This window comes from Eriocheir sinensis, chromosome 46, assembly GCF_024679095.1.
Source record: "Eriocheir sinensis breed Jianghai 21 chromosome 46, ASM2467909v1, whole genome shotgun sequence".
NCBI classification, from domain to species: Eukaryota; Metazoa; Arthropoda; class Malacostraca; order Decapoda; family Varunidae; genus Eriocheir; species Eriocheir sinensis.
Window position 1 is genome coordinate 13555724 of NC_066554.1, and position 9633 is coordinate 13565356.

At 48.1% G+C, this 9633-nt stretch overlaps 1 protein-coding gene across 2 annotated transcripts in view; it reads right to left on the reverse strand.

The window, feature by feature from the left end:
• Nucleotides 1-5885, reverse strand: part of LOC126981151 (broad-complex core protein isoforms 1/2/3/4/5-like) — a 200246-nt gene extending 194361 nt beyond the window's left edge. The window contains exon 1 of one of the 2 annotated variants that reach the window (XM_050831867.1): nt 5632-5885. The gene's annotated coding sequence lies outside the window, so the exon portion shown is untranslated. The remainder of the gene's footprint in view (nt 1-5631) is intronic. The other variant, XM_050831866.1, reaches the window with a different exon arrangement.
• Nucleotides 5886-9633: the final 3748 nt, after the last annotated feature.

The following is a 9633-nucleotide window of genomic DNA, read 5'->3' on the forward strand; positions in this document are numbered from 1 at the left end:
CATTATCGCGCAACGGCAACCTGCAGCCACACGGCGTGTCCGATTTCGTGGATACTACATGCTGGCCTACGCACAGTAAACAGTCGCCAGTGTCAATAATATGCAGGCAGCAATAACAAATACCGTCAATTATAGTCGATTATGAATTAAAAATGTTAGTAATGTCACAAATAGCTGTTTTGTTAATTTACAAGATCGCTGATTATGATTATTATACAGCCTTGAAGCTGTCCACCACCTAGAAAATTAGCAGGCTTTATATCAATAAAACAGCTATTTGCGACATTACTAAATTTTTTTTTAATCAAAATCGACTATATTGATGGTATTTGTTATTGGTGCCTGCATATTATTGACACTAACGACTGTTTACTATCCGCAGGCTAGCACACAGTATCCACGAAATCGGACACACCGTTTGGCTGCAGTTGCCGTTGCGTGATAATGCACACTTCAGACTCGGGTGAACCGACTACAGTCAAGTTAACAACTGTCCGCGAGTCCTCGGTACCAACTCTTTCCCCACACACTCCCGATGCCCATGCTTTCATTGTTCTTTACATAATGTCTATATAAAAGCGCCAAAGGCGTGACGTGGGATACAAAACTAAATCGCGCGGAACACGAAGCTGACACGAATATAGGCCTTTAAAAAGTTAGAGAGAGAGAGAGAGAGAGAGAGAGAGAGAGAGAGAGAGAGAGAGAGAGAGAGAGAGAGAGAGAGAGAGAGAATCAGCACTGACGGTACTGTAGCATTTACTGGATCATGAAAATCTGCCTCATGTTGCCTCATGAGAAAAAAATTGTAAAAATAAAAAGATATGCTCATTTTTTCCTGCCGAAGATGATTTCCGAACACACACGAAAAAAAAAAAAAAAACTTTTAAGGAGACAATGATGAGGCTCAAACTCTATTCATTGAGTATTAGGTCATCAACAGATATATCAAATAACAATTGTATTCGCATACACAGCCAACATCACCCACACTGCAAACGAATCACATCTCCCCCGACCTCACACCCCACAGCATCCATCCCACCAACCATCTGCACCCACACCGCCAAACCACCCCCACCCAACTCTACCAAACACCCTTCACAGCTTTGCACACTTTTTGCCCCAAGCCGATTCTTCCTCCATTGAGTGACCGGCAAATCACATTGCAATCTTGTGTGCGCCATTCCTTCTCAAACTCTAGTCTTCCTCAGTCCTCGATACATGAGCCTCCTCCTTCCTTCCTTAATTTTCATGGGTATACCTTCCTTCTTCCTTTGCCTTCCTTTCTCTCCTCCATTCCATCGCAATACCTTCCTCATCCTCTCTTTCTCCGCACTCCCCTCAACTCTCGGCACCCCCCTACTCCTCAACGCTGCCTCTCCCTTCTCTCGCTCTTCATTTCCATATTCCTTCCTCTCTTGATTACAATTCCATCACACAGAAGAAATGCAAGAAAAACACTTCATACTCCCCTCGCACTCATCAATATCTCTCGTCCTTCTACACTTTTTTTGTCCTTTTCCATCACACACCGTTCCCTCACACCTCACTCACTCCCCATATACTTCGTTCCACCTTTCACACACACACACACACACACACACACACACACACACACACACACACACACACACACACACTTCGCCCTCCTGACATCCCTCTCCCCTCGAACCTGCAGTCCCTTCCTCCTTTAAAGCTGCAGTCATAACAGCAATCAATAGACGAATTTCTGAGCTGAATGGCACGGACCCGACGCCCCATAACCTAATTATAACCATTCACAGGGTAATCAAGGAGTCTTTGTCTTATCTCTAGTATCTTATCAGTTGATGCAGCAACGCTTTCCACCTCGGCTCTCAAGTTTGCCTTATTTTTTCTCCCAATCTTTTTAACGTGCTTTTGTCTCTAGGAATCTCTTGACAGCTTTCAAGGATTCCATTTCTATTCTCACTGCTCCCTCCGTCGCACCTTACCCCGGTAGCTCCTTAGTTACCCTGGCAAATACTCTGAACTGTTGGATTCTCTCTCTCTCTCTCTCTCTCTCTCTCTCTCTCTCTCTCTCTCTCTCTCTCTCTCTCTCTCTCTCTCTCTCCCTCTCCCCCCACCCCCACCCCACACACACACGGTATAGCCGTGGCACGCCTTCCATCGTATCACGGCTCACCACACGCCTTTACCGTCAGACCCCAAGGCACGCCACTGTGATGAGACTCGGCGTCATCCCTCCCGCCATCCCAGCCTGCAGTACTCCCACACCTCGCTGAACCTCTCACTTCATTACGCCAGATCTTCAAACCACAAACATGACTACCTCATAGTCTCTACCAAAACTTTACCTTGAGAGTTTTTGATATTCTTCTCTGTGAGAAATATTCCCTACTGTACCTTGCCTAGGAACACCTAGACTCGTTTAGATCGGGTAACTCTTGAGCCATTCAGTGGATTTAGTCTTTCAATCACCAATCGCGCATTGATATTGGATTGTTTTTTTTTATGAATTAGAAAATATTTCTTATTTTCAAGTTTAAATCTTCCCTCTACACCTCATAATTTATTTTCAGAGTTGTCCAACCGCATCTCCTCTCCTTCCCCGGCCCGTGGTGCATTCACCAGCAAAGTGAGAACAAGTTTTTTCCTTCCTCCTCTCTTTTTATCATCTCCAATCCTTCCCCCCACCTGCCCCTCTACACAGATTAAACAGTCCAGCGTCCCTAACCTGCTTGCATAACACTTTGTAACCACTCTAACATATGCCTTAGCTCTCTCATCCTTCCTTAATTTTTTCTCTCCTCACCCCATCATTACCTACTCCTCCTCCTCGCCACACCTCACCCCGTACATGTGTCCCCTCCCCGAGTCTATCTCCCTGCGTGACCTTGGGAGTGGCTAAAGTCAATGGACCTTTGAACGACAGACGACTCGGTAAATCATTAAGTGTCGTGGGGCAACAGTTTCCGCCATGCGCCCTTGCCTTGCTGCCTCCCACTTCCCCCCCCCCATCACCCAACACTGTGACGTGTTCATGGTTCTCTTAGCATGGTGGACAACAAAATATGAAAATAGGAGAAATGGGTTGTCTAGCAGACTTGGAGTTGCTGTGGAAGGCGGGGGTGGAGGGATGGCTGCTTGGTGAGGCCCCGGGATGTGTGAGGATGTTACGCAACTGAAGGCGGGGGCAGCGTTGTTATCTATTCCACGCGCGTGACGGCCTGTTGGTGAGACGGTTTTCTCCCTCCTGTTGTCCGTAAATCTGACAAGACCTCATGTGGTTTGCGGTCTCGATACCTCACTCCACCGACAGAAATTCATTACCTCGTGTGAGAGATTAAGAATATTAAATTTTAGGGAAGAGCTTTCGGGGCCCTTCTATGCCGGTCAGCAACATCATAGAGGAGTGCAAGCGGAAGAAGAAAAAACCGACGGGGGTTAGCAGAGCAGCACATCCCGGATCCTACATTGTTTACTCATGGACACTGCAATGTATGGAAGCGTCAACCGTGCATGGGATGGAGGGTAAGGGAGGCAGGATTGAGAGAGACAAGACCGGAGGACACATGCGGAAGGTGTTGAGATGGGAGCTCCTCTTGCTGGTGGTGGGGAGAGTTGGAGGGTGTGCAGGGGAAACTGACCCATCGCGAATAGGATTACAAAAGTAAGCAGAGTTTAAGAACCTGGCAATGGGAAAAACTACAAAGAGTATATAGTTTTTATCTGACAAAGTCCTTATGTATGAAACTTACGCAAAAGGTGGAACTGAAAGAGGAAGGGGAATAAAGGAGGGGAAGAGAGACAGGTAGGAGGGGAGGGGATACAGCGTTGTGCTTCATGTTGCTATGGCTGGCTTCTCTTCACTCTAGCTGTCTTTTACGTAACAACGCTGCTTGCACGGTCGACGAGCTCGGTTGCGTAACGCCAGCCAGGATATCGCGTGCGCTCATCCCTCCCTCTTCCGCCTTACCTCGATCCCAAAGCACGATGGATCCTCTCGTGAAGAAACAGAGGTGGAGGAAAAGAGAAAGAGGAGCAGAGAGAGCAAATGAAGAGGAAGAGGAGGAGGAGGTAAGAGAGGGAGAGTTTATCGTCAGTTTCCCGTCGACATTGTGCCGTGACCTCCTTTATATTGATCACGACGATGACTTTGGCTCAGATTGAAAGTAGTGGCACGTGCTTCTATTATTTTTTAACTATTTTGTTAGATGGGTTGGTCTCTCTCTCTCTCTCTCTCTCTCTCTCTCTCTCTCTCTCTCTCTCTCTCTCTAATTTTGCACTTCCCTCCCTAACACACCTTGATCTCCCCTTCTCCCCCCCTCGCAGCCTTCCCGGCGGATCTGGCAACAGCAACGACGCCCTGACCCTCCTGACCCCCTCACCACGCCAAGGGTGATGCAAGCTGTGCGCCTGCCAGTAGCCAGTGAATCAAGATGGCTACATATGACATTTTATTCGTTTCAAAGTTAAACGCCGCCGTGCAGTCACATGCTACATCTGCTGTTTTTGCCGCGCCACTGTGGCACCCTCCCCACGTTATGTAACATCTCTCAACCCTAATCTACCGCTGTGCCTCTACACGACTCATCCAGAACACGTCACTCCCTCATCTCTCTCTCTCCCTTTCATGTGAGGATGACATTCTCTTTATATGTGTCTATCATGGCTTGTTCACAACCTCATGATGAAATATACTTTTCTCATATCCTGCTTACCTTCTTGACATTTTGTTTCAGCCCTAACCTCCTAAAAATTACTTCTCAGAAAATTTTTTCCCCCCTTCTTAAATAACTCCCCACCTACAACAATAAAGGGAAAAAGCATCCAAACTTATAATTACACAAAACTGTTGCCTCGTTTCTCTTATAATTACATCTAGTCATACACCGAACCAATGGGCACGTCGCAGCGCTGCCATTCACACACCTGATGCCACAATCTTGAGTTAAAATGGAATGGACAGATGTGCAATAGTAAGACCAGCTTATATATATATATATATATATATATATATATATATAAATAAATATATATATATATATATATATATATATATATATATATATATATATATAATCGCACGTTGATGAGCACCTCTTTGCACGCTCGCGTCCACACACACACACACATACACACGCCCTTGTATGCGAATATGCGCATATTTACACAAATGCGCTCGTGCAAACACGCACGCATGCATGCACGCACACACACGCGCACGCACACATGTACAAAAAAGCCCACACCTACGAAAATGAATGTCCACGCACGCATGAATGCATGCGCGCGCAAGCACACACACACACACACACACACACACACACACACACACGTGTCGGCTCACGTTTTGCTTGCCGAGATCAACAATCAAAAGTTGAGGTGCTTCAAGCAGTCTGTTGCTGATGGAGTCGCTCGTCGTCCCCACAGCGGCAGGTGCCTCGTTTGCCTTCACTCACAACAACACTCATAAGATTTGTATTCTTGTCTCTCGCAAGGTAGGCCATTCACCTGCAGTGTTTGCCTTGTGCTTGGCCACACGCGCGCGGGCAAGCAATACAGTTCACGTCAAGAGCACGTGGAAGCGGCTACCCGGAGCCAGACATAGGGCAAGGAGTGCAAGCCAAACAGGTAACAGGTACTCACCAGAAGTTGGGAAGAGAGCGGTGTGCGTGCGAGGAGCTCCGGGCAGGTAGTGAGCCTCACTACCCTTCTTGCTGTTGGCTGGAGTCACACAGGTGTTTCCTCACACAGATGTTCATTCCAGTAACACACTTGTCATTGTGGATTCCAGGTGTTGGCGAGGCGAGAAGGTGGTGACGCAGGGACGGACGAGGCGTCTATGGGAGGGAGGCGGAGGCAAGCGTGAGGAGGAAGAATGGGGGTCACCCGAGGAAGGAGGAAGGTCTAGAGTTTATATGTGCTTATTCGCGTGTCACAGCCGATGTTTTTCGTCGAGGTTTATTTTCGTTTCGTCCGTTGGTGTGGGAGGCCTCGGCTGGGTAGGGCCGGGAGGGGCTGCCTGACGCTCGTTATGTAACCTCCTCGCTTGGGACTCCTCCAACAATGCCTTGCGGGGTCCAATTATTATGTTCTTTTAGTTTTCTCTTTCAGGAGCAAAAGGAGCTTCAAGTCACAGTGATTTGTCGGACAAGTTCCTGATAATCACAAGGACAGGTGGCCGGAACCACGCCGCGACGCAAGCACTCTCTAGGCATTCGATGGTATTTCCGGCGACAGACAATCACGGCGGCGACACGAGTGTGAGGTAAAAGTTAGTCATGGGCTGGGCTGGAGTGGGGCAACCAGTGAGGGAAAACGAGCCGAGAATGGGAGTGTAGGGGAGGCTTGGTGGGGGCGTGGTTGGGGCGGGGGTTAGCAGGGTAGGGGCGGGGGGAAAGGGGGCGTCGTTAAACAAGAGTGGGAGAAGGAAGGCAGGGGGGTCTTGAGCGAGGATAGAGAGAGAGAAGGGGAGGGGTGGAGGTATACATGGGGGGATGTTAGTGGGAGAGGGGGGCGGGGCGTACGCGCAACTGCAGCCGTCTGTCTCACCTCGTCCAAGCCGCCTCTCACCTGAACGGCCTCTTCCTGCGGGATTAGGGCTACGCGTCTCTCTACAAAGGCTGCTCCTCCCCTCTCACCGTACGCCTGGGACTAGCGGGGCGTGCAGGGGTGGTGAGTGGTGGGAGCGTGATCAGCCCTTCTTCACCGTCTCATTGATCACTTTTCGCCCTTGTCGCTTTCAGACAGACGAACGCAAAGATGCCGCTTCATCATTCCCACCCACGGGGGATGATGGGAGGAAGGGAAAGGGGAATGGGGAAGGAGGGTGTGCTGGTTGCTGGAAGGGCTGGGGGGGAGTTAAGAGGTTGTAGATGACACTTGCGGTGGCTGTCGATGTTTGTTGCGCTCATCCAGACTCCCCATCACCAGCACCCGCGCCATGCAGTCCTCTTAAGTCCCACAGCTGTCGCCACCTTCACAACGATCACTCCTGACCACCGCCACCACAACGACCACCACAACTATCGCCTCCGCTATAGCTACTACCACTACACTAACCTCCACTCGGTCCTCCATCACCATAACAATCACCACAACTACCACCTCAACCAGGGCAGTTTCCCTAACGACAACCACCGCCTGACGACGAACACCGTCACCACAATCATGCATAACATCACCTCAAATGCTACTATAAGATGTACTACATTAACATCCAACGTCTAGCATCTCAATGACAGCCAATTAATTACATTTTTTCAGCACCAAGATAGTCATTACTCCTCTCATTGCTACCCTGCGGAACCACCAAAAACATTTACTTAGTGATAAAAAAACTCTCCACACTGATCGGGATTTTTCTGCATCATCACAGCTCAATTTTTTATGAGTGACTTTCACGGTTTCACTCACAATCTGGCTAAGTTCAATTACCACAAATCGATCAGTGATTCCGCATTCACCATCATTTGAAGCAGCGACCTCCCTCATCTTGCCCTCCTCATCGACGCAATCACCACGGGTTTTATCATCACCATCAATACCACCCTCCCCATCTTTTTCTCTCGCCATCACCTCGCTCGCCAAAATTCTGTTCGACCCTTTGGCCTTATCGCGACAATATCTCTATCATCATCAGGGCTGATACTACGGGTCGTATTATAAAACATTTCGTCACCCAAAAACACCTATTTCACAAGGCTTTCGCAGGAGTTGTGGGCATTACCAGTAGTAGTTTTATGACCCTGGTGGTAGTTTGACACTTCCTCTGTACCTTGAACCTGAAGAAACAGACATGAGAACCCGACTGACCCCCTCTTTGACCGTTAGAAAGAGATGATGTGAGAAGCGAAAGTATTACAGCCCACTCCTCCAATGGTTACCGACATCACTATCCGTCACTATTTGCCACTCTCACCATTACCATCACCATCAGCGCTACAAACTAAGCAGCCCACTCCACCATCGCTGCTTAATCACTGTCCGTCGCCATCTTCGCTACCCTCAAATTCACATGTGGCCAACACCACCACCACCGTGTCATCACCGTCCTCGTCACTATTACCCTCATTACCACGACGGCAATATAACAAACATGCACCTCTGTTATAACCAAAGTCCTCACCATCCACTTCACCATTATTGTTTATCTTCAGAACCCCTTACATCATCATAATCACCATAACCACACCACGACAACATTCACCACGACCCACCACCAAAACCACCTCCTCCGTCCCCAAGACCAATACTTTCACCCTTCCTCCTCCACTCAACCAATAATATCATTCAAATATCACCACAACCATCATCCCCACCATTACTATCTAATACCACAACCTCGTCAGTTGCAAGTTTCAATATTTTACGTAACATATCGACAAATATTCGTTTTGGACCAATTATTACTGCATCTAATGAGGGGGGCCGTAAAAGATATAATTCTGGGTGTGTGGATAACCGGAAGTGTGGTTTTTGTTCAGAGGATGTGTGAGGTATGGAAGATTAATAAATCATTGAACAGTCTGTATGGTATGTTTAAAGAGGATATACTGGAGTTGCGATGACCTATCAGTTAACGTTTAAGGCTTGTCTGCATAATTGATAGTGTTGCTCGTGAATGTTTAAGATGAGAGTACAACGGAGTGAAGTGCAAATTAGACAGCAGTCAAGTAAGAGGGACGAAGAGGGGCTAGGTAGAGAGGGAGAGCGAGAGGTTTGGAGGTAGGGGGGGATCACTGTAGGGATGGTGGGAGCACCACACAAATTATATAAACCCTTACATAAACTTCGTTCAGTGCTGTATTATTCCACGCTTGTGTTCAGCGGGGGTTGGGGGAAAAGGAGTGAAAGGAAGGGGAAGAGGAGATAGTGTATGCGAGATATTGCCAAGTAAGGGAGAGAAAACCCCCCCACATTGTGAGAGATGGTGTATTGGAGGTGGAGGAATGAAGCAAAAGGGGGAGTGGGAAGCAACCGATGCTGAACTTTTTTTTTTTTTTTTTTTTACGTCTACGCCTGTTGCGCCGTTAAGCCTTCCTTCGTGTCAGGGCCTGATGGTCAGCCCCAGCCCGTTGTGGCGCAGGCAAGTGTTTATAGTGGCGCCATCTTGCATTGGCTCATGCTGCCCCCCCGGAGCTCATCTTTAATCCTAAAATCTAGAGTCCGGGTTGATAGGTGGTCTTCTGGACAGCATGTGGGTAGTCTTAGGCCACTCGGCGGCGGCTGGAAAATTCCAGCTTGTGGCACCGGGCGTGGATTGCATTCGCATTGTTATGAACGCGGCGCCGTCACGCTATCCACTCAGCCACCGTCTTCCCCAAATATGGAGGATTAGAGGGGAAAGCATGGGCCAAAGTAAATTAATGATCAATGAGTAGGACGACTAACGATTGTCACTGATATAACAGCTTTATCTAATTTTGCACGAAAATTATTTCATAATCTCTTGGTGCTTCATGTGTGAGGAATGAACGCGCTTGGCACTTTGGTGCGTGATTGCAACCATCTCACTAAAGGGTATAATAAGGACAATTGTGGGGTCCTTTTAATCAAATAACAGGATTGAAGCCTAGGTCTGCTGGACTCGATTACCACTTTTATAAACAAACGGGTGACCGCTTACGGTAGAGGTAAATAGAGGTA